Here is a 26,776-nt window from a genome sequence, read left to right on the forward strand (position 1 = left end):
CAGATGAAAGAGAGTGTGTTTTTACCACTGCCCAGCAGCATGCAGACTAGGTTTATCTCACTGACCCCAACATGCCTGTGGGTACCAAGGCAGGAACCAGACTAAAGTTACCAAACCAATACCCAGGCAGGCCAGGACAGCCAGGCCTGCTGAGATAAATTGCTCCAGTGTGTCCTGGCTGGCCTGGCAATTTCTCACAAAGCAGTTAATTCTGATAAGCACATGGAAATTACTTAAAGACCAGATAAAAATATGGCAGCATTTGCTTTTATTAGTGGCCCATACAACTCTTGTCACAATCCATACATACATCATTTGTGTCCAGCACATTTGTACATATGTTGCCATTATTATTCTCAAAACACCTGCTTTCTACTTGAGCCCTTGTTATCAGCTCCTCATTTTCCCCCTCCTTCTGTACTCCCTCCTCCCCCTGATCCCATGATAATGTATACATTTTTATTATTTTATCATATCTTCTGCCATCCGACATCTCCCTCACCCACTTCTCCACTGTCCACCCTCAGGGGTGAGGTTATATGTAGACCTTATCATTTGTTTCCCCTTTCTCCCTCACCTTCCCTCTGCCCTCCTGATATAGGGACTCTCAGCACTGGGCCTGAGGGGTTCATCTGCCCTGGATTCCCTGTATTTCCAGTTCCTATCTGTGCCAGTGTACATCCTTCTGTCCAGCCAGATTTGTAAGGTAGAATTGGGATCATGATAGTGGAGGGTGGGGGGAAGGAAGCATTCAATAGCTAGCAGAAAATTGTATGTTTCATCATTGCTACACTGCACTCTGGCTCCTCTCCTCCTTGTAGCCCATCTGCAAGAGGATGTCCAATTTCCCCAAAAGGGGTCTGGGTCTCCACTCTGCACTCCCCCTCATTCACAATGCTATGTTTTGGGGTTTTTTTGGTCTTTGATGCCTTATACCTGATCCCTTCGATGACTTGTCATCTCACAGGCTGGGTGCTTCTTCCATGTGTAAGTTGACCAGATTTTAACATTGGCAAAGCGGGACACCAGCTGGACACCATTGATAAAACTCATATCCTGGCGACATAGGCACATGGCAGCCAAAAACTGTATACCCTAGCTTGTGCATTCTTTCGAAAAATCCGGACTTTTAAAAAAAATGCCGCGGGACACGGGAAAAATTGTTAAAAATCGGGACTGTCCCGCCAAAAGCAGGATGTCTGATCACCCTATCCATGTGGGCTTTGTTTATCTTCCAGCCTATGGGACCCCAGATTCTATATATTTTGACAGCTGGGCACCATCACTTTTCTTCACTGCATTTGCCTATGCACTGCTTTGTCTTCAGCATTGTGTCAGGGTAGGCTGGTGTGCTTCTTCCATGTGGGCTTTGTTGTTTCTTAGCTAGATAGCCGCCTGATTGTCTTCAAGCCTTTAAGACCCCAAACACTATATCATTTGATAGCTAGGCACCATCAGCTTTCTTCACCACTTTTGCTTATGCACCCTCTTTGTCCTCAATGATCGAGTTGGGACAGGCTGGTGTGCTTCTTCCATGTAGGTTTTTTTGTCTCTCAGCTAGATGGCTACTTGTTTATCTTCAGGTCCTTAAGACTTCAGGTGCTATGTCTTTTGGTGACTGGGCATCATCAGCTTTTGTCACCACATTTGCTCGTGCACCCATTTTCTTCTGCGATTGTGCCAGGAAAGTGAGCACCTCAAACTGTCTGGCAGCATTTTTAAATCACCTGACTGAAGCTCTTACCCAATACACCGGCTTAGACCTAACTTCAACAGCAGGCGCCACTGGCGCCACTGTCCTTGCACGCATTTCATTACTCAATCAGCTTCAGCCATTAGAAAAGTTAAAAAGGCCAAAGATAGCCCTCAAACTCCTGTCTGTGACCTAGTAAATATGGCCTTTAACGTCTTTTAATACCAGAGAGGAGCAGGCAGAGGCAGACAGGGAGTCCCGAAATCACCAGAAGGCAAACTTACAGGCCCAAGCCTTGATTGCAGCCCTAAGGCCCTTAGCAACCGGGAAGACATCGGCTGGCAACTGGGAAGACATCAACATCCATCTCAGGCCCAGAACACAACAGTTTCAGACCACCCCTAAGAATCTGCTTCAAGTGTGATCAGCAATGTCACTGGGCCAATCACTTTAGATTGCCCACAACCTGTCCGCTATGTAGTCAATGGGGCCACTGGAGAAGTGCCTGGCTGCTGAGGACTGACAGAACCTGGACTTGACGACCCCAATCACCCTCTCTGAGCCTTGGGTAACAATTAAGGTACTGGGTAAGGTTTTGTCCTTTCCAGTCGCCACAGGGGTTACCTTCTCAGTTTTCCCTTCTCTGGTCTTTTACAACCTTCCCAGGTGTCTGTCATGGGCATCAACAGCCGTCCCTCTGACCCATTGTACACTGGGCCCCTTACATGTCAGAAATATGAAGGGTATCAAACTGATGATTCCCCGGTAACACAGGGAAACAACAGAGCAAATATGGTTACCCGCAGAGGAAGTGAATCAGATTCACCCACAGTGAGTCTGTTACTTCACAGATCAGAATGTAGATGGGTTTTCTCTGCACAAAGTGTGTAGACAATGTAGCTGTTAATACTAAAATTTTCTCCAACCCCAGACAATTCTTTTGGTGCAATGGAACTTTAACTAAATATGTAAATTCCTCCACGGCAGGACCTTGTTTTCCAGTTACCATAGTTCCTCAGCTCACCCTCTATGTTCAGTCTGAGTTAGCATGGTTACACTGTCTGGTGATCAAAGAGAGAGGACATTCCTTCCTATAATGGTAGGTATAAGCCTAACCTTCAATCACAGCATCTGTAGTGGCTGGAGGAGCACTCAGCCACTCCATCATCTGAGCACAAGATTTCGAAGACCAATTGCAGACTGCTTTGGAGTCTACCACAGCCTCTTTAACCTTGTTGCAGTGCCAGATCACCTCTCTGGCCAGAGTTGCCCTACAGAACAAACGGGCCTTAGATCTTCTCATTGCTGAAAAAGGGGGTCCCTGCCTCTTCCTCAGGGAAGAGTGCTGTTACTATATCAATGAACCAGGGTTGGTGTAGCAACACATAAAAACACTGCCCCACCTAAGTGAGGACCTCCGCGGTCACAGATGGACAAATTACTCCCCATTTGGCTTACTGCAATCCCCCTTGGCCACCTTGTTTTTACCCCTATTAGGGTCACTAATCCTTATCTCTTTAATTTTCCTCTTAGCTCCCTGTTTTTCAGATTTATCCAGTAGGGCATAAAGAAATTATCCAGGTTCACAGTAAACCAGCCACTACTTCACCCATAAACTCAATTGGCCACTGTGCCCCCACCCCCATCATCTTCTATCTGCTCTGATGTCTAAACCTACAGTGCCCCCTACCAGTATGACACAATCAGAATATGACACCCCTTATCACCAAAACACCAGAATGTGAGGCAGAAGCAGGTGTTTGCCGGGCAGGTGGGCTAGGTGATACAGCTGGTGAAAACACTCCAAGGACACTCCTCCTCCCCTTCAGTGGCTGTCAGGCCCAGGTACAGAAGAATAACCATCGCAGATAACTTTGAATGCTGGTACTTGGCTCTGGACCTGCAGACAACAAAGTTGCAGTCGAAAATTCCCCAGCTACTACCACCCCCCAGGCCCAGGCTATAAAACGGTTCACCTCTCACCTGAACAGTGTGATTTTGTGGGGCCCCAACTGGGGGCCCCATGAACCTCACTGGGGAGCTCACGATGCTCCCATTCCTTTTTTTTTTCCTGCTCTCCCTTCCCTCCCTGGAGCTCTGAAATAAACATCTGAAACAGTTTCTACCTTTGCTTTCTTTCCATGGCCAAATCAACCTCACACTCATAAGGGGAGGGAGAACCAGCAGGTCAGCTCTCTGAGATGGGAGGGAGGAATGGGCAAGTTACTTAGCTTACCAAAATGGAGTTTCTTTTGCTTGGGTGCCTCATTCCTACCTTCCATACTGGGATATCTTAGGGTTATATGTGCCCATATCAAGCCAACCAACCTCAAATATAGACCTCTCTAATTCACAAAGGGCTTGGAGATTTCTAGGATGAAGCTTTACTCCGTACTTATCAGTAAATTCAGCTTTAAATTTGTCAGGCTGCACTGTAGAGGAGTGCTACTGGTAGAACATGAGTCTCCCCTGAAGGTAGTTGGTTTAGAGGAGAAAGAATAGAAGAGTAAATAAAGAGACTCATAGAGGGTTAAGCTGGGAGAGTTCCCTGAAACCAGAGGTCAGTAATCCACTCAAACAAATGATCTAGGTCCCTCATGTAAGGAAAAAAAGCATTGGCTATCTTGATATAGTCATTGAATGAAATGAGAAAACTAAGACCCCAAGTGATCCAGAGAACTATCACTTATTTGATCAAGCACTGTTGGACTAAAAAGAACACGGCCCCAAAAAATCATTAAAAAGAGCCAGCCTGCAGGAAGAGCCCACTCTACCAGAGTAGTCACTGCCAATCCAAGGACTAAGAACAATACAAGGGGAAAAACAATGAGACAAGGAAGAAGACAAGACAATCAAGACTGAACTATATTTAAAACGAATCCAAAAATGGACACCATAACAGCCAGACTCTGAGTGTTCTGATCCTCCTTTATCCCCTCCACAAGCCCCGATGGACTAGTCCAAAACCAGAAAATGGAGGCTTACCTATGGAAGTGAACCATGCACACTCCAAATCAAATACAGATTTTGGGTGGGTAACTCCCCGGCAGCTTTGAGACCAGGTCATTGAGAAAGTCCTGGGCTGTGGAACAGCTTCAGGTGGCGCCTCCCCTGGAGTTCTCCCATCATCAGGTCAAGGCTATATTCCAGAGGGCACAGTAGTTACGGTATCTTGCTCGCACCTCCAAAATGGTGCGTTGTAAGAAATTAATAACCACTATAAGGTCCTTTCTGCACCACTTGGGAGTCTTTCCTCTAGCTGGAGGCCATTGGGAGGATTCGGGTCTCTCGGGTTCCCCAAGGCCCCAGGTGATACTCAGGTGGGGTTCATAAGGATAAAAACTGAAACCAGCTTGGCAAGCAGGAGGGTTGAGGGAATTACTTTCCTTTCCCTGGGAAAGCAGGGAAGGGTGGGGGCTCCACATTCCTTTGGCAAGCAGTTTACAGAAACTTGTGGATGGGTTAATCTTACCTTTGTGGGACACCATGGAATGTGGTAAGGGACAAAGGACACATTGAAAGGACAGGAGAATATTGGCATTTGGGAAATGATACAATTTGAAGGGGAAAAACTGGGTGTGTAGGAGAAAGAGATTACATACGTTAGTGATGAAAGAGGCCAGCATTTTTAAAATTCCAGAATGGGGGCACATGAGTCAAGCTTGCGGATTTTTACCGCACTGCCCTGCTAACCAATTGGCGGGTGATTCAAATTCACCCAGAATGTTTTGGAAGGCAGACTTAGTGAATTACTTCTCAAAGGTCTCAGCCTTCAAAATAGAAATGCATTTCTGCTCTGTGTGCAGTGGGTCACAATGAATCAGAATCACCCCCAATAGAATCTAAAACAATACCAGACTGATTTTGTTTTGTTTAGTTGTTATGAGCATATAGAAACCCTGGCAGCACTGTGGGTGGGGCATTGACCCCCTGAAATCCAGCTTCTGGGAAGAATGATTAAAGGGTCTGCCTCCTAAGGGTTTACAATCCAGACCCTACCATGCCCCTGTGAGTTGGAATTGACTAGGTGACTGTGTTTATGGTCTAATTGTTTGACTTGAGTCAAAAAGCATATTCCCCCTATTTTGTGGTGCTGGTTTAACAGCCCCAAACTGAAAATATTTCACAGGAAATTAAAACTTACTTTTTTGCCCACAACGTTTTTACCACTAAGTGTGTGGGGGGTGGGGTGGGGTGGAGAAAGGCAGCAAACAAATTGTCCAAGTCATCCACTCTGTCCTGCAGTTCTGACATTTTCAGGATGTGGGTTTTCCCTGTGTTTCCTATATAGTTATAGGTGGCAGTGTCCCCACACTGCAGACTGATAATCTGAAGATACACTGTCCTGACTGAAATGACCATGGAGAATTTTCCTTCTGTAAAGTTCTCAAGGAGATACATTGACAGTGACTACAATATTAGTCTCTCACAGACCAGATATTGTTTTGATGATGCTGTGTAATTGTTATGTATCTTGTAGTCAGCTGGATTCACTGTGAACCTGACTGCAATAGTAGTAAACACCACTTGGACTTAGATTTGGTCAGTCATCTAGTCAAGGTGTACTAAATACCCAATATTCTGAAATGTGGAAATGAAAGAAATTATGATTCTAAGGAAAATACAATTTAATTTGCTGCAGTTGTATTCTGTTAATTGGTAAACAAGAATAAAACTTTGCAGGTTAAAATTCTAATTACTTTGTTATTGTTTGTTTTTCTGACTCTATGACTAAGAGATGGTATGGAGGAGAAGGTCCCATTCCAGATCTCACCTAGTGCCCGATTGAAAAGCTCAACAGATGAATGGAGACCTTTCTTCCAAGATGGCTTTGTCTTAAGTTTAGCATGCCGTCCCAGCTGTAAGCTGGGAATGCAGACAGAGCTGAGGACCAGGACCTTGTTCTAGAACCTGCATCTCTCCTTTGGACTGAGATTCCTCCCAACATGCAGTCTGAGTGTCTCCTGAAAGTCATGAGATTAAAAAAGTGAAAGTGATATAAAAAGTTATTGAATTACATTTATATTTAAATTATGAAATAAAATTATTTAGTTTAATATTATTTATAAGATTTGACACATTATAAATACTTTGGGGGACTATACAATCAACACCACAAGGGAAACTCTAGAAAAGAGTTTTACTGAAGAAAAAGCGCCTCTCCTTGTTTCAAACACAGCAGCACACTACTCCTGGGGCTCAAACGTGTCCTCTGGAACCCATCACCTCTTCTGTCCTGACTCCCAGTCAGCAGCTGAAGATGGCAGCAGGATTTAGGCACGCTAGATTTTGAGACCCACATGACAGCTCTGGTGAGCAATTGTGGCTTGAGGATGCCATTGTGCTATTGCTGGTCTATGCAGGTCTCAGCAGATTTTAGGGAAATCTTAGCCATCCAGCTTTGCCTCGTTCCCTCTGTATGATGTGCTTCTATGTGTGACCTTCTGCTCTTTGGAAATAGAAGAATGTTTCCTCATCTTACAATGAAATGTTTGAAATTCAGTATTTGATACAAACCCACACATCTGGAGAGATCCTCAAGGGAAATGATAAGAGAGAGGAAGCCCCAGACATTGACAGGAAGTCAGCTTTTATCTCCTCTCTGTTCTGTCTGCTGGAACTAAGCCCTGGGGTGAGAATCCTGTGCAATCACCGAAGTCCATTCTCTCCCTGTAGGAGGTGTGCGTATAGATGTTTAATGATTTCCTTTACTGTGTCTCTTTTATGGTGACACAAGGTTATGTCCTTCCTTTGAGCCTGAGCATTTGAATGTGGGGAATGTTCTTGTCATTGTCTCTGGGGACTGCCAATCAGCCACACACCAACTGTATGTAGGATGTAGTACCAACCTTAGTACTAGTAACTGACCCCACTGCAAGCCCTTCCCTGGAGCTTGCTGATGCAATCCATGTCATAACTGCTGGTGGTAAATGCAGAGATCTGATGGGAGAGACAGGAGAGTCTCAAACATGGTGTAGTCTGCCTCAAGTCTCCCCTAGACTACCAGCTGCACTTTACCCTGGACACCTGCAAATACAAAGACATCCTGTCCAGGAAACCATCATACATATCCACTGTTTCTTTTATTCATCTTTTTCTCCTCTTCCTTTTTATAATTGCCACCAGGAAATCTTAGGTCAGCAAACTCCATTGGGATTTGTGCGTTATCATACCTGCTGAGTGAATGGGGAGACCTGGGCAAGCCCATGGCTATGCGCTGTCTTTCCTAGAGCTGAAGAGTTAGGCTAGGCTGGTTTTCATCAGCAGATTAATGTGCCTTTGGGCAGATATGAGTGTCCTGCGGCACATAGCTAGTAATTACAGTGTTTGGAAAAATATTATACCTGATTATACAAGTTTAATGCACCTATTAAACCACATAGACACCAAGAAGAACAGAGGGAACAATACTTTCCCCCATAATATAGCTCCTGTCATCTATAAGATGTAAATGCCTAAGGGAACACGTGAATGACGCCAAAACAGGATGTTACGGTTACATGTGGTAGACTACTGCAGCTGGTGGGGGGTGGGGGTGGGGAGCGGATGAGGGGGCAAAGGAAAAAGAAGTTCTATCCTGGAAGAGGGTCAGAAATTTCTCCTGGGCCCATAATGCCCATTATTGAGAGACATTGATACTTTTAAGGTCACAATCCACATATAGGTTAACAGCGCCCCCTTAGGCATCAAAGAACAAAAAATCATATCATTGTAAATGAGGGCGAGTGGAGACACAAAGCCCATCTGTAGGCAACTGGACACCCCTTACTGAAGGATAGTGGGGAGGAGATGAGCCAGTCAGGGTGCAGTATAGCAAGGATGAAACATACAACTTTCCTTTAGTTCCTAAATGCTTCCCCCTCCCCCCATCCCAATTCTACCTTACAAATCTGGCTAGACCAGAGGATGTACATTGGTACTGATAGCAACTGGGAAAAAAAAAACAAAACCAGAGAGCAACTGGAAACACAGGGAATCCAGGACAGTTGACCCCTTCAGGACCTCTGGTGAGAGTGGCAATGCCTGGAGGGTGCAGGGAAGGTGGGGTAGAAAGGGGGAACCAATTACAAAGATGTATATATAACCTCCTCCCTTGGGGTCGGACAACAGAAAAGTGAGTCAAGGGAGATGTTGGACAGTGTAAGATGACATAATAATTTATAAATTATCAAGAGTTCATGAGGGAGGGGAGCGGCGAGGGAGGGGGGAAATGAGCTGATATTAAGGGCTCGAGTAGAAGGCAAATGTTTTGAAAATGATGATAGCAACAAATGTGCTTGACACAATGGATGGATGTCTGGATTGTGATACGAATTGTATGAGTCCCTAAGTAAATAATTTTTTTAATCTATTAATTAAACTTCATTGTCACATAGGTGATCACTTATCTGGAAATATTACATAATTGTATTTCATAAGATACCTATTTAGACATCAAACTTAATTTTTGAAAGGCAAGTATGATGGTCTTTAAAATTATATGTGTGGTAGTTATGTAATCTCATGTCAACTTGAGAGGATTGAGAATGAAGGGTTGAGATTTAGCCTGTCAGTATGGTTACAACTTGATTGGAGGGCATCCTGGATAAAGGACTCTGGAGGCTGGCCTCCCTCTCTCTCTGCTTCACCTTCCTGTTGAAGAGTCACATTCGGAGAGATGGAGGAGCCACATGGAAACCTGTGCCAGCACTGAAATGCTTTCACTGCCATTGGATCCACAAGACTTTTTACCCACCATCCAGTGATCTTCCTGCATTCTGCATCTGCATGTGACTGTATCATTATGAGGAAGGATTTGTGGATTCCTATTGGACTTATGGACTTGATCTAGATGGAGCTGGGATGTTTTCTTAATATACAATTACCCTTTGACATAAAGCTTTCTTATACATTAAAAAAGAATGATGCAAAGTCAGAGGATTACTCACCACTCCCATTAGCAAAGCCCCACATAAAATTAGCAGTCATCAAACATAATAATCCTGGAATGCACCTGATAGTGCTGGAAAGGCAAGAGTGGTTTTGGGGTTAGTTAGTTAGTTTGTTTGTTTGTTTGTATGATGTGTGTTTCTGGAGAGTGTAAAGCCAAACGAGAAGCAAAGAAAAAACTTCAACACCGATATCCATGGGCTTGAACCTCTAATACCATTCCCTCCTCTGATCTTGGCGTTACCATTTGAAATCCTTGGATCATACTCTGAAGCCTATGGCTGTGGGTGAGCAGTTATATGTACCTCCCAGTCCAGGGTGTTCCAACTCTAAATCCAATGGAATATTTAAGTTCCTTTAATAACACCATAGTAGGAGATACTATTAAATTGAAGTAACCCTAGGATGAGGCTGAATTACAAGAGCTATTTGGTCTTTCCTTTTTCCTGCTAAATGCCAAAATGACCTCATCCAAGGTGGAGCCTCCACTAAAGAAGCACTATTTTCATTTAATTTTTTTAAGATATAAATGTCATAGAGAGTCATGTAACAACTTCATATGAAATGAGTACTTAATCTGGGACATCATGTGAAATGAGTACTTAATCTGAGAACAGGTGTCAGACTGTTGGTGTTTATGCTGATAGTGGTCTCATACAGTATTTGTCCTTTTGAGATGGACTGCTTTAACTCAGCATAATGTTCTCTAGGTCTATCTGTATAGTGATGAGCTTTGTCGGTGTTCCAGTATTTTCTACACAGATATAGTATCCCATCGTGTGTGTGTACCAAAGTTTCTTTATCCAATCTTCTACTCACTGACTTTTGGTTACTGCCAATTTCTTGATATTTTGAAGAGTACTTTGATGAACATAGAAGTTCATATGTCTATCTTTAGTTTGTGATGTTCATATACGCACTGAAAGCATTGCTGGAGTGCATGCAGTTTATTATCCCATTTGTGGTATCACCGTATCACTTTCCAGGGTAGTTGGACAGAACTACCAGCAGCAGTGTCTGAGAGTTCCAATCTCTCTGCTTCTTCTCCAGTATATATTTTTTCTGTTTTTCATTCTTTCTTTCTATTAATGGGCTACCATTTTCAGTGTAAGGTGATATATCTACTTCTTTGTTATCTGCATCTTCTGTATGACTAATGATCATGAACATTTTTTGATGTGTCTATTTGACATTTGGGAGCCTATTTTTGTTAACTGTCTATGTATAACTTTTTACTGCCTTTATAGTTGAGTTATTGGGTTTTTCCTTATTGAAGTCTTGCATCATTTTATATATTTTAGAGTTATGTAATTGTCCCTTATGTCATTGCTCATGATTTTCCAGTCCAGGAAATAATTGTTAATTATCTTATTGTATTATTTTGATGTACATATGGGTCTCATTATACATAGGATTAGTCAGTTATTTTGCTTCTCTTGTGTGCACGTCCTCTGCTGGGTTTGAAACATTGTATGCCCTGCATTTGGGCCCTTAAGTATGTAACTGTTTTCCTATTGGTGATCTTAATGGGTCTGTATATGGATTTAGGTCTTTGATCCAACTTGACTTCAGTTTTGTTCATGGAAAGTCATTTGGGTCCTGTGTAATTCTTCTGGCGATTGAGGTCCAATTTTGCCATCACCATTTGTTGAAGAGAATGGTTTTGAATATCAGTTGCCTATAGGTGGCTGAATTTATTTGTGAGTAGTCTATGCTTTTTTACTGGTCAATGTACCTGTGATTTTACCAGTACTATGCTGTTTTGGCTAATGTGGCTATGTAATAGGTTTTGAGATTGGGTAATGTGAGGTCTCTTACTTTGTTCTTCTTTTGATGTTTTTTGCTTATCCTGGGTCTCTTCTCCCTTCATATGAAATTATTAATTATTTTTAACACTTATTTATGGGATGAAGTTATTTGGATCAGTATTGAATCATATTTAAAAATTGCTTTGGTAATACTGATATTTACATAGTGAGCCTTCCTATCATGAACATGGGATAGTCTTCCATTTGTGTAGGCCGCTTTCGGTTTCTTATTGTTAGGTGCCATCGAGTGGGGTTCTGCCTCACAGTGACCCTCTGTACAACAGTATGAAGTGCTGCTCAGTCCTGTGCCATTCTCACTGAGGAAGGGTCAAAGTGCTGCTCTGGAGAAGACAAGGCACAGCTCTGGTGACAAAGAAACCTGTGGGATGTGAAAAATCCCACTTTTAACCCCCCTCCCCTTCCACTTCTGTAACCCACTTTACTATCTGTTGGCCACCCAACCCCTGACAGCCTGGTATAGCTGCTCATTTCTGCTTCTGTGTATTCCTGCTTGATGGCTCACTGTCCAACCACAGACAACACCGTGAATCAACTCCCCTTTCACATATCATGCAATTCATTAGTTCAGTCGTATCAAGAGTTGTACAGTCCTTACCTCAGTCCATTTTAGAACATTTTCTTCTTCCTTGTACTCATTAATGTAATTTTTTTCATTGTGGTAAAATATACACAACAAAACATCCTCCAATTCAACACCTTCTGTGTTTATAATTCAGCACCATTGTTTTTACTCTGGTGTGCAACCATTATTGATATCCTTTGCCAAATTTTCCCATCACTATTAATATATGCTCAATGCCCCCTTAGCAAAAACTCTTTGTCCTTCACCCATGGTAACGGTTGGTCAAATTTGGTTACTTCCTTTTTTTTAAGTAATTTTCTTGATATAAAATTCACATACCATCCACTTCCTTAGTTAAATCACTTTTAAAAATAGCTTTATTTACATCATCACAACTCAGTTCCAGTGGTCCTTATAACTCCTTCATTCATATTTTGCTCACCAGTGACTGCACATTCTCCATCTCGTGTTCCTGATAAACCATTTCATCAGTTAGTGTCTCTATGTGTCCATTTCTGTGCTTCATAAACTGGGAAAGCTAACATAAATGATAACAAACAAAACAGAAATAATAATAATAATATAAAGATAAAAATAAAGTGTAATAAATAAAAGTCTACCAAAAATATTTTTAAAAAACAGAGAAGAAATTACTCTCGTCGAAAAAAATATAAGAATATTTAACCCTAGAGCAAATTCGATTGGGTCAAGACAGAAGTGAAGTGACCTAGTATCTCATTCCATGACTCAATCCATTATAATCTAATTTATAATAGTCTGTGCATGATACTAAAGTTGAATTGTTTTTTCAGGGAAAAGAAATTAAAATAAGGAAAATTAACATTAATTATTATTTTGTCTTAAATATAACTAATATTTAAAACAGTAACAAATTTGTATACTTATCTATTATATTCAAGTGATTTTGTTTAAAAAGGGACAGAAGATAGGGAAGGAAGAATTGGAAATATGTTTTTATAATATCCTTATGTATAAAGGAAAGGAGCATATTACGGACTGAACATAAAATATGATTATTAAAAATCCATGTCATAAAACATAGGATAGTAAAAGTTCATGCAAAAGAATTTACTAATTCAATTAATGAATTGAATTAACTATGAATTGAATTCAGTATGAATTGAATTTACTAATTCAATTAATGAATTGAAGTGGGACCAGACTTCAACACAGTGTCGCAAGGTGTGAATCCAATATCCCGGCGTGGAGGACGGAACCGGTGGAGAGGTCTGGGAGGCTGGCCCCAGCACCATAAATTAAGTGGATTCCTGCCCCTCCCCCGAAAAGAACTTGTTCCAAAGGACGACATTGACCCTGCAGCTATGGGAGAAGGACATATTTGATCAGAGCACACGGGAGCAGAGGAAGGGGCAGGAGGATAGAGTGGAGCACAGCCTGGCCCACCAGGCCGTGATGATGATGTTCCTGAGTAGAGCAGCCAGTCCACAGAGAGAACAACATGGCTGGCCCTACTATGAGACATGATGCCCCTCAGTGACTAAGGGCGATACAGGGGACAGCACCGGAGACACAGTGTGGGAATTGCACCTGACCTGATCCCACCACACCGAGGCAAAGCACTGGGGGAGTGCAGCGGAACAGCAAGGGAATGGAGTGGCAAGGTCCCCAGGGAATGCTGAAAGTGGACTTTGGGGCCAGGGCGTGGTGCCCCAACAGACTGGACTGGAAAACGCTCAGAAGGGCCAGCAAAGATCCCTGAACTAACTACAAGCTTTTCTCTTGTGAACTGTTTTGTTCTGTTCTTTTTCAGTGGTTTGTTTTGGTTGTTTTGTTGTCTGGTTATATACTGTTGCTTTGTGTTCCTCTGTCTAGTTTTCATGCATGTTAGTGACTCCACAGGTTTGTCTGAATAAGACAGGCTGGATGAACTATCTGGATGAAAAACAATGGGACCGACAGTTCCGGGGGGACTTGGGGTGGGGGGTAGGGGGGGGTAAGGAAGTGGTGTTAACAAACCCAGAGACAAGGGAAAAACATGGGACCCCAAAGGGTAGAGAAGGGGGAGTGGCAGGCCTGGGGGGAAATGATCAAGGGTAAGGTTGCTTAGAGGAGAGGTATACTCTAGCCCAGGTGGCGATGAAGCATGGTAGTAGGGCAGGAGGAAGGTCAAGGGAGATGGAGGAAAGAGCTAGGAGTCAAAGGGCATTCATGGAGGTCTAGACAAAGACATGTACATGCAAATATATATAGGAGGTTGGGGAAATAGATCTTTGTGTCGATATTTATAGGTCAAGTATTAAGGTGGCGGAAGGACCTTGGGCCTCTACTCAAACACTCCCTCTATGTATGAATACCTTCTTTTATTAAATTGGAACTCTATGATGCTCACTCTCCCGACACAACGGCTGGAGCCAAAGTGGGTGAACAAGTAAATGTGGTGAAGAAAGCTGATGGTGCCCGGCTATCAAAAGAGATAGTGACTGGGGTCTTAAAGGCTTGAAGATAAACAAGCGGCCATCTAGCTCAGAAGCAACAAAGTCCACATGGAAGAACACACCAGCCTGTGTGATCCAGTGGTCCCAAAGGGATCAGTTACCAGGCATCAAAGAACAAAAAATCATATCATTGACTGCACACCTCCATGATAGGATCGCTGAAGACAAATGGGTGCACAAGCAAATGTGGTGAAGAAAGCTGATGGTGCCCGGCTATCAAAAGAGATAGTGTCTGGGGTCTTAAAGGCTTGAAGGTGAACAAGCGGCCATCTCGCTCAGAAACAAATAAGCCCACATGGAAGAAGCACACTGGCCAGTGCGATCACGAGGTGCCCAAGGGACCAGATAGAAGGCATCATGCAAAAAAAAAAAAAAAAAAAGATATAAGTGTGTGTATGTATGTGTATTTATGTGTATATGTATATATGTATGTGTATATATATATTATATTAAATGAAGGGGGAAGTGCAGAGTGGAGACCCAAGGCCCAAGTGTCGGCCAATGGAGATCCCCTCATAGAGGGGCTTAGGAGAGGAGATGGGTTAATTAGGGTGTGAGGTAGTATCGATGAAGAACACAGCTTTCCCCCAGATCCTGGATGCTTCCTCCCCCCAACTACCATGATCCGAATTCTACCTTGCAGGGCTGGATAGGACAGAGGCTGTACACTGGTACATATGAGGGTTGGAGATACAGGGAATCCAGGGTGGATGATACCTCCAGGACCAAGGGCGTGAGGGACGATGCTGGGAGAGTGGAGGGTGAGTGGGTTAGAAAGTGGGAACTGATTACAAGGAGCCACATGTGACCTCTCCCTGGGAGAGGGACAGCAGAGAAAGGGGGAAGGGAGACCCCGAATAGGGCAAGATATGACAAAATAACGAGGTATAAATTACCAAGGGCATATGAGGGAGGGGGGAAAAGGGAGGGAGTGGGGGAAAAAAAAGAGGACCTGATGCAAGGGGCTTAAGTGGAGAGCAAATGCCTTGAGAATGATTGGGACAGGGAATGTATGGGCGTGCTTTATACAATTGATGTATGTATATGTATGGATTGTGGTAAGAGTTGTTGGAGTCCCTAATAAAATGTAAAAGAAGAAAAGAGAAAAAAATGATTAGGGCAAAGACTGTACAGATGTGCTTTATACAATTGATGTATGTATATGTATGAACTGTGAAAAGAATTGTATCAGCCCCAATAAATTGTTAAAAACAAAACAAAAAAAAAGAAGAAAATGATTAGGGCAATGAATGTACAATTGATGTATGTATATGTATGGATTGTGATAAGAGTTGTATGAGCCCCTAATAAAATGTTTTAAAAAATTATTTTTTTAAAAAAGTGCTGTAAGAGCCCCCAATAAAATAAAAATTTAAAAATATCAACAAAAAAAATAATGTAATGTATATAATAATTTTAAAATACTAATTCAAGGCAAGAATTAAAACAAAAAACTAAATCTGATAAACAGAAAACTACTAGTAAAGGAAACTTGCTAGTAATGTGTTCATTTTTAATACAAAATATTTACTGTGGTTAATTTAAGTCTGAGTACTAATTTGAGTGGGAGACATTTCCTTTGAAGCAAATACCTGTCACTCCTGTGTGGGAAGTGTGTGACTGTCGTAGGGCAGGGGCACACCTGGGTAAAGGACAATCCTGTCTTAGGGGAGAAAGAGTCAATTTGGCACACAGTCTGACTCTTTGTTCTTTTTGAGAAATTATCTCAATCACCTAGCTGATGAGAATCCTCGGGTATTCTGTTTATCAATAGGAAAGGGTCGCATGTCATGTAGGTAAAATGTATAGGAACAATCACTCACCTTGAAGCACCGAGACAATTCCAACTCACAGTGACCCAATAAGGTGGAGTAGAGCTACTCCACAGTGCTTTAGAGACTGTGAATATGTGTGGAAGCAGACAGCCTCATCACTCTCCTGCAAAATGGCTGGTGGGTTTGAACCAACTACCTTGGCATTAGTAGCTGAACACTTAAGCCTTTGCATCACTATGGCTACTAAGAATGTTTTCAGTCATTGGAAAATTCTCATCTGTATGCAGAAAATCTCACTTCCTCCTCCTAAGACTGCAATAGTGATCAATAAAGACCATAAAGAAAACGCAACAAAAAAGTGCCCCTGGGGACAACTGACAACAAGGTGACAGGAGAAAAATCATAAGATAATATTGGCTGCACATATATCTGAATGCACAAATTAAATAGGAAAAATTAAAAAGACAAAAAACCTAACTTCCTCACAAAACTCAGATCAGACACCAGGTTATAGCTATATTGGTGAGAATATGATAACATATTAAATGTCTTTGCCAGTAGGTAATTGTAAAGCACAACAGTGTGATACCATAGTTTTGAAATGAATGAATCAAGCAACAATAAAGGGCAACCTAATAATATCGTATGTTGTTTAGTGTTTTGATAGTTGTATAAATGACAAAAGCTCAGAGAGTTGTTCTCTAAAATCTGGTCAGGAATATGCACCAGCTGTTTACATTTTATTTTTGTGTTTTAATGTACTATGGTCTTAAATAAATGGTAATATCAGTTTGATGCTTTCCAAAGTATCTGTTGAGGAGTTTTATAGTTAGGTTTTGCGTGAACTTGGCTGGGGTAGTGTTCGTAGTGGTTTGGTAGTTGACACCTAGTAAGTCCTCATCATGTGAATGAACACAATTTAGTCATTTCCATAATGGGGTCCGCTGTGAGTAGCCAAGCAGTTGTATGACTAGGGTGGAATGTAACTCCCTTACTCAGCACACAGCTCTGAAGCAACTGGGGGAAAAAAAAAAGATTCCGTGTGTTTGTGGCCTAATTCTCTTATAAACAGACTGGTAGGGAAACTTGATAGATTCTTTCTGGGCTTGCATCCTGCATCTGGCCTCTTCAATCTCTAGTTCTTTGAATTTAACTGGAGGCTTGAAATAGCTCCCGCCAATTCTGAGAGTCCACAGTGGCCTGTCGTTTGACATGTGATCTGACCTTGGAGTAGTATACCTCTTCAATAACAAGGCTGACTTGTTATTCACCTGCCTTTTTATTCACCTGCCTTTGAAACTGCTATCAAGGTGTGCTCCAGCCTATTGTAGGTTTATCAGCCCCGAAGCTACACAAGTCAGGAGCATCCTAACTGAGACTCAAGGACGTAGAATCAGAATGATGTGCCCACTTCTACAACTGCATGAGCGATTCTCTTTATCCATCTATCCATCTTTGGTTTTATTTTTCTAGTGAACTTATTCTTACATAGATGTTGAATGTTACTGCACTCGATTTATCATTCAGTTTTAGAAATGACAAGATTTAGAATCACTGAGTTTTATAATAAATACCATGACATGCTCCTCCATTTATTTCTGGTATATTTAATTTACCTCAATAATATTTCAAATTTTATATGGAGTTTTAAATATTAATACCATGTAATTTATTATGCATTTCATTCTTTGAAACATGTAATCTTGCTTTTTGTTTTATTTTAGTTATTTTTTTTCAAAAACCATTTTGCAGGTCCTCATGCAGATATCATATCATCCCATAGTTCAACCACATCAAGACAAGAGTGTGCATTTGCTACCACAATCCGTTTCAAAACATTTTCTTACTTCCTGAATTCTTGGATATCAACTCCCCTTTACTCTGTCTGTCCCCCAAGCCCCCGACCCCACTATATCCTTCAGGAATGCTTATTTTACTTGCTGTCTCTATAGGTTCATCAGTCCTGGGTTTCATATACTGCAAAATCAGAAAAAATATATATATAATGGAAATTCAGTAGAGTTACCACCAAAAACAATATACATCTGAGTATAGAATACCCAATATGAAACACAGAGAGAGGCAGGGAGGGAGAGAATGCTGAAAGCCACATCAGGCCCAATATGCATCAGTGAGGGGTTAACTGAAAAGGTTTTAACCATTCATGTCAGGTTTATCATTTTGATCTACTATAGTCATCTCTCCAGTGAAATCTGATTAGTAACCAGGCGGAACCCACTCCTCTATTATGGACAGAGGGAAATCACCGCAGGTTTATTTCCTCCGTAGATCTCACAAATGTATTTTGCTTTTAAACATGTGTCTTCCATTCTTCCTAAAGTTTAGAATGATGTTATTATTTATTTCCTTTGGATCTGGTGATCTTAGAAAGGGTCAATAGTATTTCTACTTTTTCCTTTCTGTCTTCTGTGACCACAGTGATGTTCCATCAGGATAATGTGGGTTTTCTTGCTCGTTCCTCAGATAGATTCATTTATTTCCTTAATACTTGGAAACTTGACTTGTATTCATGCTGAAAGCTGCTCAGGTCTCATTTAAAAATCAGCTAAGGTAAGCTTTAATCATATGCCATGAAGTGTGACAATTTTATTTTCTCTCTCTTTCCTCAGATATATTATCATTTATTTCCTTAATATAATAAAAGCTGGTGTGGATTATTGCTAAAAGCTGAAGCTGTTCTTGTCTCACTTAAAATCACTGAGGTAAACTTTAATCATATCACATGAATTGTGATGATTTTTTTTGTATATAATCTTTATTATTTATCTGTTACACATTTTCTGGTTATTGATAACTGTGTAGCTTTCATTTTAAAAGTGTGATGTGTTTATTGAATTTCTGAAGTCAGGAGTGGATGAAATCCAACCTCAGTCACCAAAACGCTCTGTTCCATCAGACACACACTAGAAGTAGCCTGCTGGAAGACTAGTAGTGGTTGCTCCCAGACTTCTGTGAAGCAGCAGGAGCCCAGAGATGCAAACTGTCCTGCTGGGCAGAGGCCTGGGTGTGGTGTCTGAGAGGTGTGCTGGGGGCAGTCTGGTCAGGAATGATGCCTCTGTCCACTTCCATAGGTGGATTCTCATTGATGCTGAGAGACCGCAGTGTGGAATCTGAACCCTGTCATTCCCTGCTTTTGTTCAAGGATCGTCCAGATGCCCGCCCAGTAAATCCCCCAGTTATACTGTCAATCTCTTACCAAATTTGTTCTAGATCATGTGTTCCATGGAGTGGAAGCTCTTCTTAGTTTTTCCCTGTGATCTGTTAGCTCAGGCACAGAGAGAGGGGCAGCAACACTGAAGGTGCAGACCTAAATTGGGAACTAGAAGGGGATCTATAATTAGGAAAACATAAAATATTGGAAACAGGATTTGATTTTAAAACCTCATCCAGAAAGGAATACAATAACCCATATAATCAGACTTTATTCAAACATACTGGGAGAAAATTCTAAGCATCACATATAACCAATAAGCAACATTGCTGAAAAGCAAACAGACAAGATATAGCACCAGAAAAGTCATACATATGGAGGGAAACATGATGTGATAAGATCTTCAGCATTACTTGTCATTAGAGAATTGTAAGATTAAACAATGATATACCCTCACATACTGTTTGAAATCAACACACACAAACCCCACAACAAAACAGTCAACTGAGAAGGAGATGCAACAAAGACTGATCATATCTAATGTTGCTCATTGTTTTATAGTTGTCTGAAAGCCACAAACATGGTGTTGTACTTGAGAATCTGGTCAAGAATATACATTAGCTTTATTTATTGTTTATTTTTAATCTACAATGATCCCAACTAAATTTTAATATTATGACAATTTCTGAAAATTTCTGTTATCAAATTAATTGGTAATGGATTGAATTGTGACTAAAACTTAAAAGTTGAAACATTTGGAAATATTTCCACCCTAATATCTAGTAAAACAATATGCTGATAACCTTTGGATTCAGTGACCTGAGTATAGTACGAACTTTGTGTCCACTGTTCACTTAGTTTTTCATTTGTGAATGCAATTATATCTCATCAGAATCATAAGTGTTTTATGTGTATTTCCTCTGATACAAGTTCATTTGCTCTTCCTTGTTACATGGGAATTTTTATTGGAATCAATAATGGAATCATTGACTATTTACCATTGTTTATACTAAACCCCCAACTCCCTTCTCTTGAGTCCATTCGCTGTCTTCACCGTCCTGCAGGGTAGAGCACAGCGGGCCCTGTGGGTTGAGAGGCTGTGGTGCTCTACTACCTGCTGAGCCCACAGTTAGCAGCCTGACCTAAACCTACTGTGTCACCATGGCTCCTTAGGTCATTATAGTCGTTATTATTTATTTCTTACACTTGGCCTCGGTTTTCTGGTATCCCTATAGGTTTTATAATAATTAGAAATGGCACATGTATTGAATTTTAAATCATTTTAATACTTCTAAATAAAATAAAAATAATATGCTGTAAGATATTATAATGGTGATTTAGGCAATTACATTTACTTACAAAATTACTTTCAGTTTTCTACCCCTCGCTCCATTAGAGATGTTGGTAGGTGCTGTTGAGTCAGTGCTTACTCATAGCGACTCTGTATAAAACCGAACAATAACAATAATGCCCAGGTCCTGCTCCATCCTCACACTCCTCCCGTGTGTGAGACACTTTTAGCAGCCACTGACTACTCTCACCTGATGGAGGGTGCTCCAGTACAATGGGGCATTCTTCCCTAGGGACTTGTCTCCCTGACGACATACTCAAACTAGGTGAGAAGTGTCGTCATCTCCACTTCAAACCAGCATTCCGAGACACTCATTTGAAATGTCCGCTCTGGTAACACACTTGCCATTTTATAGGAATCAAACTTGTCCTTCCAATGAGTGTTCCCTTCAATGAGTGATCTCAGAACAAAGTCCTCCAGTCATTCCAGGCCATTCCATTTGACCTTGTCTCACATGCCAGGGGTCTCCCTGTGCCCAGAACACTTATGTCTGCATAAATGGAGACAATGGGCTGCATCATTATGCGCACCAGAAGTCAAAACAATTATTTTCTGAGACAGAGCTCATCAGTTACTCCTCACAGAGTCAAGGAGCGATGCAGAGAGGCAGCTCAGAGGACCTGCCCTGCACTGTTAGAGCAATGCAGCGTTTGAACTCACGATATTTAAAACCATGAATTGCACCCATGAGTATGTACATGCCTGTTTTTTCTTGCAATATAAACAGTTTTCCCGTGGCAAGTAGGATGAGAATGTCTTTGGTGTTCTGTTTGTCAAAAAATAAAAATATGTAATAAAGAAGATAGTAAAGGGTCATGGTGATTTTTATATTTCTACTTCAAACAGAAAATGTTAGTTGCTCCTTTCAAGCCTGCATTGAGAAGGAGAAAATTTAGACTGAAAAAAAATAAATGAAAAGGTAAAATTGTCCCTGGGGATGCTGAGAGCTAACAGAGGAAGCCTTAATTCCAACTGGACATCCTGTCGTCCATCTATGCCTGTCTGGGCTTGGCTGTCTGTGCTCTGTGGGTCCTGCATGCCCCCTGCTGCCCATTGTCTCCCCTGCAGGGAGGTTTGTGTCTGGGTTCAGCACACTGACTTCCCCTCTCTGTGTGTTTCCCTTGCACAGTAATACATGGCTGTGTCCTAAGCAGTCACGGAGCTCAGCTGCAGGGAGAACTGATTCTTCGATGTGTCTCTGGTGAGGGAGTGTCGGCTTTGGAAGGACGAGTTATAATATGTATCGCCATCGTACCACATGCCTCCCGTTCACTGCAGCCCCTTCCCTGTGGACTGGCGGATCCAGTGCCAGCAGTAACCACTGCTTGTAATGGAGAAACCAGAGACAGTGCAGGTGAGAGACAGCTTCTGGGAGGGTTGCACTAATCCTGGGCCTGACTCCTGAAGCTGCACCTGGCACAGGACACGTGCAAATGAAGGTAATTGATCTCCGTCAATATCCCCAGGTTCCGCATTGATAATCTGAGATCTTCACCTTGGGGAACTGTCACGGGGCACAGGAGAATGCATAGCAATAGCATCTTTAGACCACAGCTGTGCTTTCCCAAGGGACCCACAGCCCTGTCAGAAGAGAACTGATAGCCTTTAGTGCACATGGCTTGTATTTTAACCTAGTGCCTGAAGAATGATTTGCATAAGAGGGAGCGTGTTCTTATAAATAGAGGCTCCTTTGTTTCTTCTGAGCCATTGTAGCGGAATTCTTCTTTTGAAACCTTCTGTGTGTTAGTCTGCAATGACAAAACACTTTTCCTAGGAGGTGTCTGTGAATGGTCAAAGGACAGCCCAGCATTTCTGAGCCCAGAATTCTCTCCCTCCAGCCCTTCATTGCTCCTGCCCTGCCTGAGGCTCCCGTATATCCTGTGCGGCAGAGACTGGGAAGTACAGAGTTACTTGAAACCATCAGGTCCACCCCACAGTGTCTCCATTACCTCACACTCTCCAAAATACACTTCTTTTTTATACACTGATGCCACTTGGTTACCTCCTCAAAGTCCTTAGTAATTTTCAAATCTTTTAGAAAAATTAATACCAGACCCGTCCCAAGGAGTTGGAGATTGATGATGCCTCAGATATCTAACTCTTCCATGATGCCATACAGTGCCCTTTTCCACCCACTCCTTCCTTGAGTAGATTTCCTTATGTTTCTGGGCTCTGTGAATTGTGGCAATGTCCAACAGAAACTCATGAGTACTTGCGGAAATGGATCACGTGGTGGTGGGTGCCCTTCAGACCATATTCCTAAGGTTAGGCAGCAGTAAGCTGGGGCCAGAGGCTGTCCTTCACTTCTGTCTCTGTATTTTATTAATGCTCAGATGCCCTGGGCCTGTGGCAGGATGTCTCCAGTAGGCATTGGTCTCCTACTAATGGTAATCAACCAGGTCTTTCCCCACCTTAGCCAAGATCCTCACAATCCCCACCGCTGTAACAAGCAACACCATCACTGCATCCCAGTCCTGATGGCTAAAGAAAACCTTAATGCAAATAAAGTGATTCACGTGCCATCGTGTTTTAGGAAAGAAGTTGCCAACTAGAAAAGTTGGTCCCTAGCCAAGACAAGGTTTTAACTCTGTACTCTCTAAGAAATGAAAGATTCTGAAGAGAGACCCCTTTGTTGGGCAGAGAATGTTCAGAAAAGTGCAAACCAGTCAGGTGTCGTGACTTCACGTGTAGACATCCATCAGAGAAGGGAGGGGGAAAGAGTTGTTTAATAGACAGGGCAAACTAAGAATAAGATCCAAAAACAGTATTTCAGATCCTAAACCAAACTACACCGGGTTGAGACAGAAAGGCACTCTGCATTAAATGAGATCCATTCCGGTCCTAAAATTTTAGGAAGGAGCATAGTCAGTTTTAACTATTCTTTACCCAGGGGACTCTGGCTCACCTGAAATTTGAGCATTTACAACCCAAGTCTGCCTCTCTATTTGTGCTTTAGGTGTGACCCCTTGATAACTACAGGGATCTCAACCTTGAATTTATTACCCAATTCACATATTGTCTGATTTTTGAATTATTTGCATATTATAGACCATGAACTCAGTAGAACTATCCTTACACATGCATTTTTAATGTTCAATTCCCATTAAGATGTCTTTATCATCTATATCGATCATGACAAGTATTTTCTCCAGTCTTGAAGTTGACACTGCTCATTTACTGAATAATTAAACTGTCAGTGTATCTGGCAATTAATGTCTATTTTACCAATGTGGAAATCCATGAACAAGGTGGTGGTCACCTGAGTTTTTCTGAACCAGTATTTGCTGGGGAGAATAAGCAAAAGCTTTGCAAAAAAAAACTTCACAAAAATTCATGAGGTTCACTAAAATTCAGGATTTCAAGCAATTGATACAATATTTTTCAGTTGAAGATCATTGGAGTCATTCAGTTTCCACATAGATGGCATTACGTGAACCTGGTCATTCTAGCACACACTCATCTCATAACATCTATTGCTGGTGGTTGGCAGGGCAATTTAAGGATCACACTGTGATGTAGCTGCACACTTGACCAGGTCACCTCCATCTCTTTTCAGTATCCCCATTATTGAACTAGAAGGTTATGTTATCAATGTTGAGGCTGTCCATTTGAAGATGCAAAATGTTCTTGGCTTTATCTCTGGTGACTTTCAATCAGGTATTCACAGTGTATAGGTAGGATATGGAGTAAGTACCAGCAACTGTTACTCACGCCAGGCCCTTCATGGAATTGGCTGATGACATCCATGCCAGGTCAGGGAAGGGAGGAGGTGTTAGCCAAACCAGGGACAAGGGAAAAATAAGTGGTTCAAAACCAGTGGAGGGAGGGGCTGGGAGGACTGGGAGGGAGTGACCAAGGGCAAGGTAACAGAGGAATTACTGAAACCAGAATGAAGGCTGAACATGCCAGTGGAACAGGAGGAAAGCATAAGGAAATAGAGGAAAGGAGTAGGAGGCAAAGTGCATACAGAGAAGTCTAAATACAGACATGTACATATGTAAATATATTTATGATTATGGGGGAATAGATCTATGTGCATATATTTATAGGATCAGCAGTAGGGTAGCAGGTGGACATTGGGCCTCCCTCCTCACATGCACTCCCTCAACACAATAGCACCTTATTCAGCTAAACGGTCATTCCATGATACTCACCTTCCTGACATGATTGCTGAAGAAAGCCATGTGAATAAGCAAACGTGGTGAGGAAAGCTGATGGTGCCAGCTATCAAAAAAATACAGCATCTGGGGTCTTAAAGGTTTGAAGGCAAACAAGCGGCCATCTAGCTCTTAAGTAACGAAGCCCACAGAGAAGAAGCACACAAGCCTAAGTGAACACGAGGTGTTGAAGGGATCAGGTAGCAGACACCAAAGAACAAAAATCATCATTCTGTGATCACCTTCCCCTTGCTGAAGACGAATGTGTGCATAAGCAAGTGTGAAGAAGGCTGATGGTGACCGGCTATTGAGAGATATGGTGTCTGGCGACTTAAAGGCTTGAAAGTAAACAAGCAGCCATCTAGCCCAGAAGCAACAAAGCCCACGTGGAAGCAGCACACCAACATGTGTGATCATAAAGGGCCGAGGGGACCAGGTTTCAAGCAACAAAGGCGGTGGGGGGGGTATCGTGAATGAGTGAAATGCATGATGGGGACCCAATGCCCATCTGTAAACAACTGGTCATCCCTTGCAGAGCGGTAGTGGGGAGGAGATGAGTCACTCTGGGTTCAATGTAGCAATAATGAAACTCACAACCTTTCTCTAGTTCTTAAATACTTCCTCACCCCAACTCTCATTATCCCAATTCTACCTTGCAAACCTGGTTAGACCAGAGGATGCACACCAGTACAGTTGGGATCTGGAAACACAGGGAATCTAGGACAGATGAACCCCTCAGGACCAACGGTGAGAATGGCGATACCGTGAGGGAAGGGGTAGGCAGAAAGGGGGAACCTATTTCAGGAATCTACATATAACCTCCTCTCTGGGGGATGGGCAACAGTAAAGTGGGTGAAGGGAGACACCGGGCAGCGTAAGATCAGATAAAATAATAATTTATAAATTATTAAGGGTTCATGAGAGAGGGGGGAATGGGGAGGGAAAAAGAAAATGAACTGATTCCAGGAACACAAGCGGAAGACGAATTTTGAGAATGGTGAGAACAACGAATGTATAAGGGTGCTTTACTCAATTGATGTATGTATGGATTGTGATAAGAGTTATATGAGCCCCAATAAAATTATTTAAAAATAAAAGAATGCTGCAGTCAGAAGATCAGTTCATCACTTCTCACTGTAGCAGAGCTCCAGACAAAACTTACATTCATCAAATATAATAACCCTGGAATCCACGTGAGAGGGCTGACAAGGGAAGTGCGGGTTTGTTTTTCCCCCTTGTAAGACCAATGCACCCCACAATCTCCCCCACCCATATTTGTTGTGTTGTTCTTCCTGAGGGCTTCTCCAAATGAAATCAGGTTATGTGTTCCTATCCTCACATCCGAGTCAGCGTCAACATATGTGTGTTTGAGATGATAGATGATTTCCTTGCATGTACTCTTTTGTTTGTGCATTCCCCATCATGGGGGGCGGGGAAGGGGGAGACATTAACATAAAACCACAGGAACCAAATAGTTACCATCATATATTTAGAACAGGATCTTGGCTCACTGTGTTGGTCTGGGGAGCCCAGAAAAACAAATCCACAGAAACTCATATATGTCTAAGAGAGTTTTATATAAAGGGTAAGTGTTCATTAAGAAAGTATCCCAATCAGTGCTGTCCAAGCCCTTAAATCCAACATTAGCCCACATGTCTGACTGATGTACAAAGTCCTCCTCAATCTCACAAAACACACACAATGACTGAATGCAGGAGGAAAGCAGAATCAGTGGTGTAAGCATCTCAGTGTTGGCAGGGGTCTCCACGCGGCTTCTCCAGGACTTAGGGCTGCATCAGGGTAGGTCCACTTGGCTTCTCAGGGATTTCTC

The 26,776-nt window shown here is 42.1% G+C and overlaps 1 long non-coding RNA gene across 1 annotated transcript in view; it reads left to right on the forward strand.

Annotated features, from left to right (window-relative positions):
- Positions 1–18,963, forward strand: part of LOC142456301 (uncharacterized) — a 56,633-nt gene extending 37,670 nt beyond the window's left edge. The window contains exon 3 of the long non-coding RNA XR_012786057.1: positions 18,896–18,963. This is a non-coding gene — a long non-coding RNA (uncharacterized LOC142456301). The remainder of the gene's footprint in view (positions 1–18,895) is intronic.
- The last annotated feature ends 7,813 nt before the right edge of the window (positions 18,964–26,776 follow it).

This window comes from Tenrec ecaudatus, chromosome 9 (assembly GCF_050624435.1).
Source record: "Tenrec ecaudatus isolate mTenEca1 chromosome 9, mTenEca1.hap1, whole genome shotgun sequence".
NCBI classification, from domain to species: domain Eukaryota; kingdom Metazoa; phylum Chordata; class Mammalia; order Afrosoricida; family Tenrecidae; genus Tenrec; species Tenrec ecaudatus.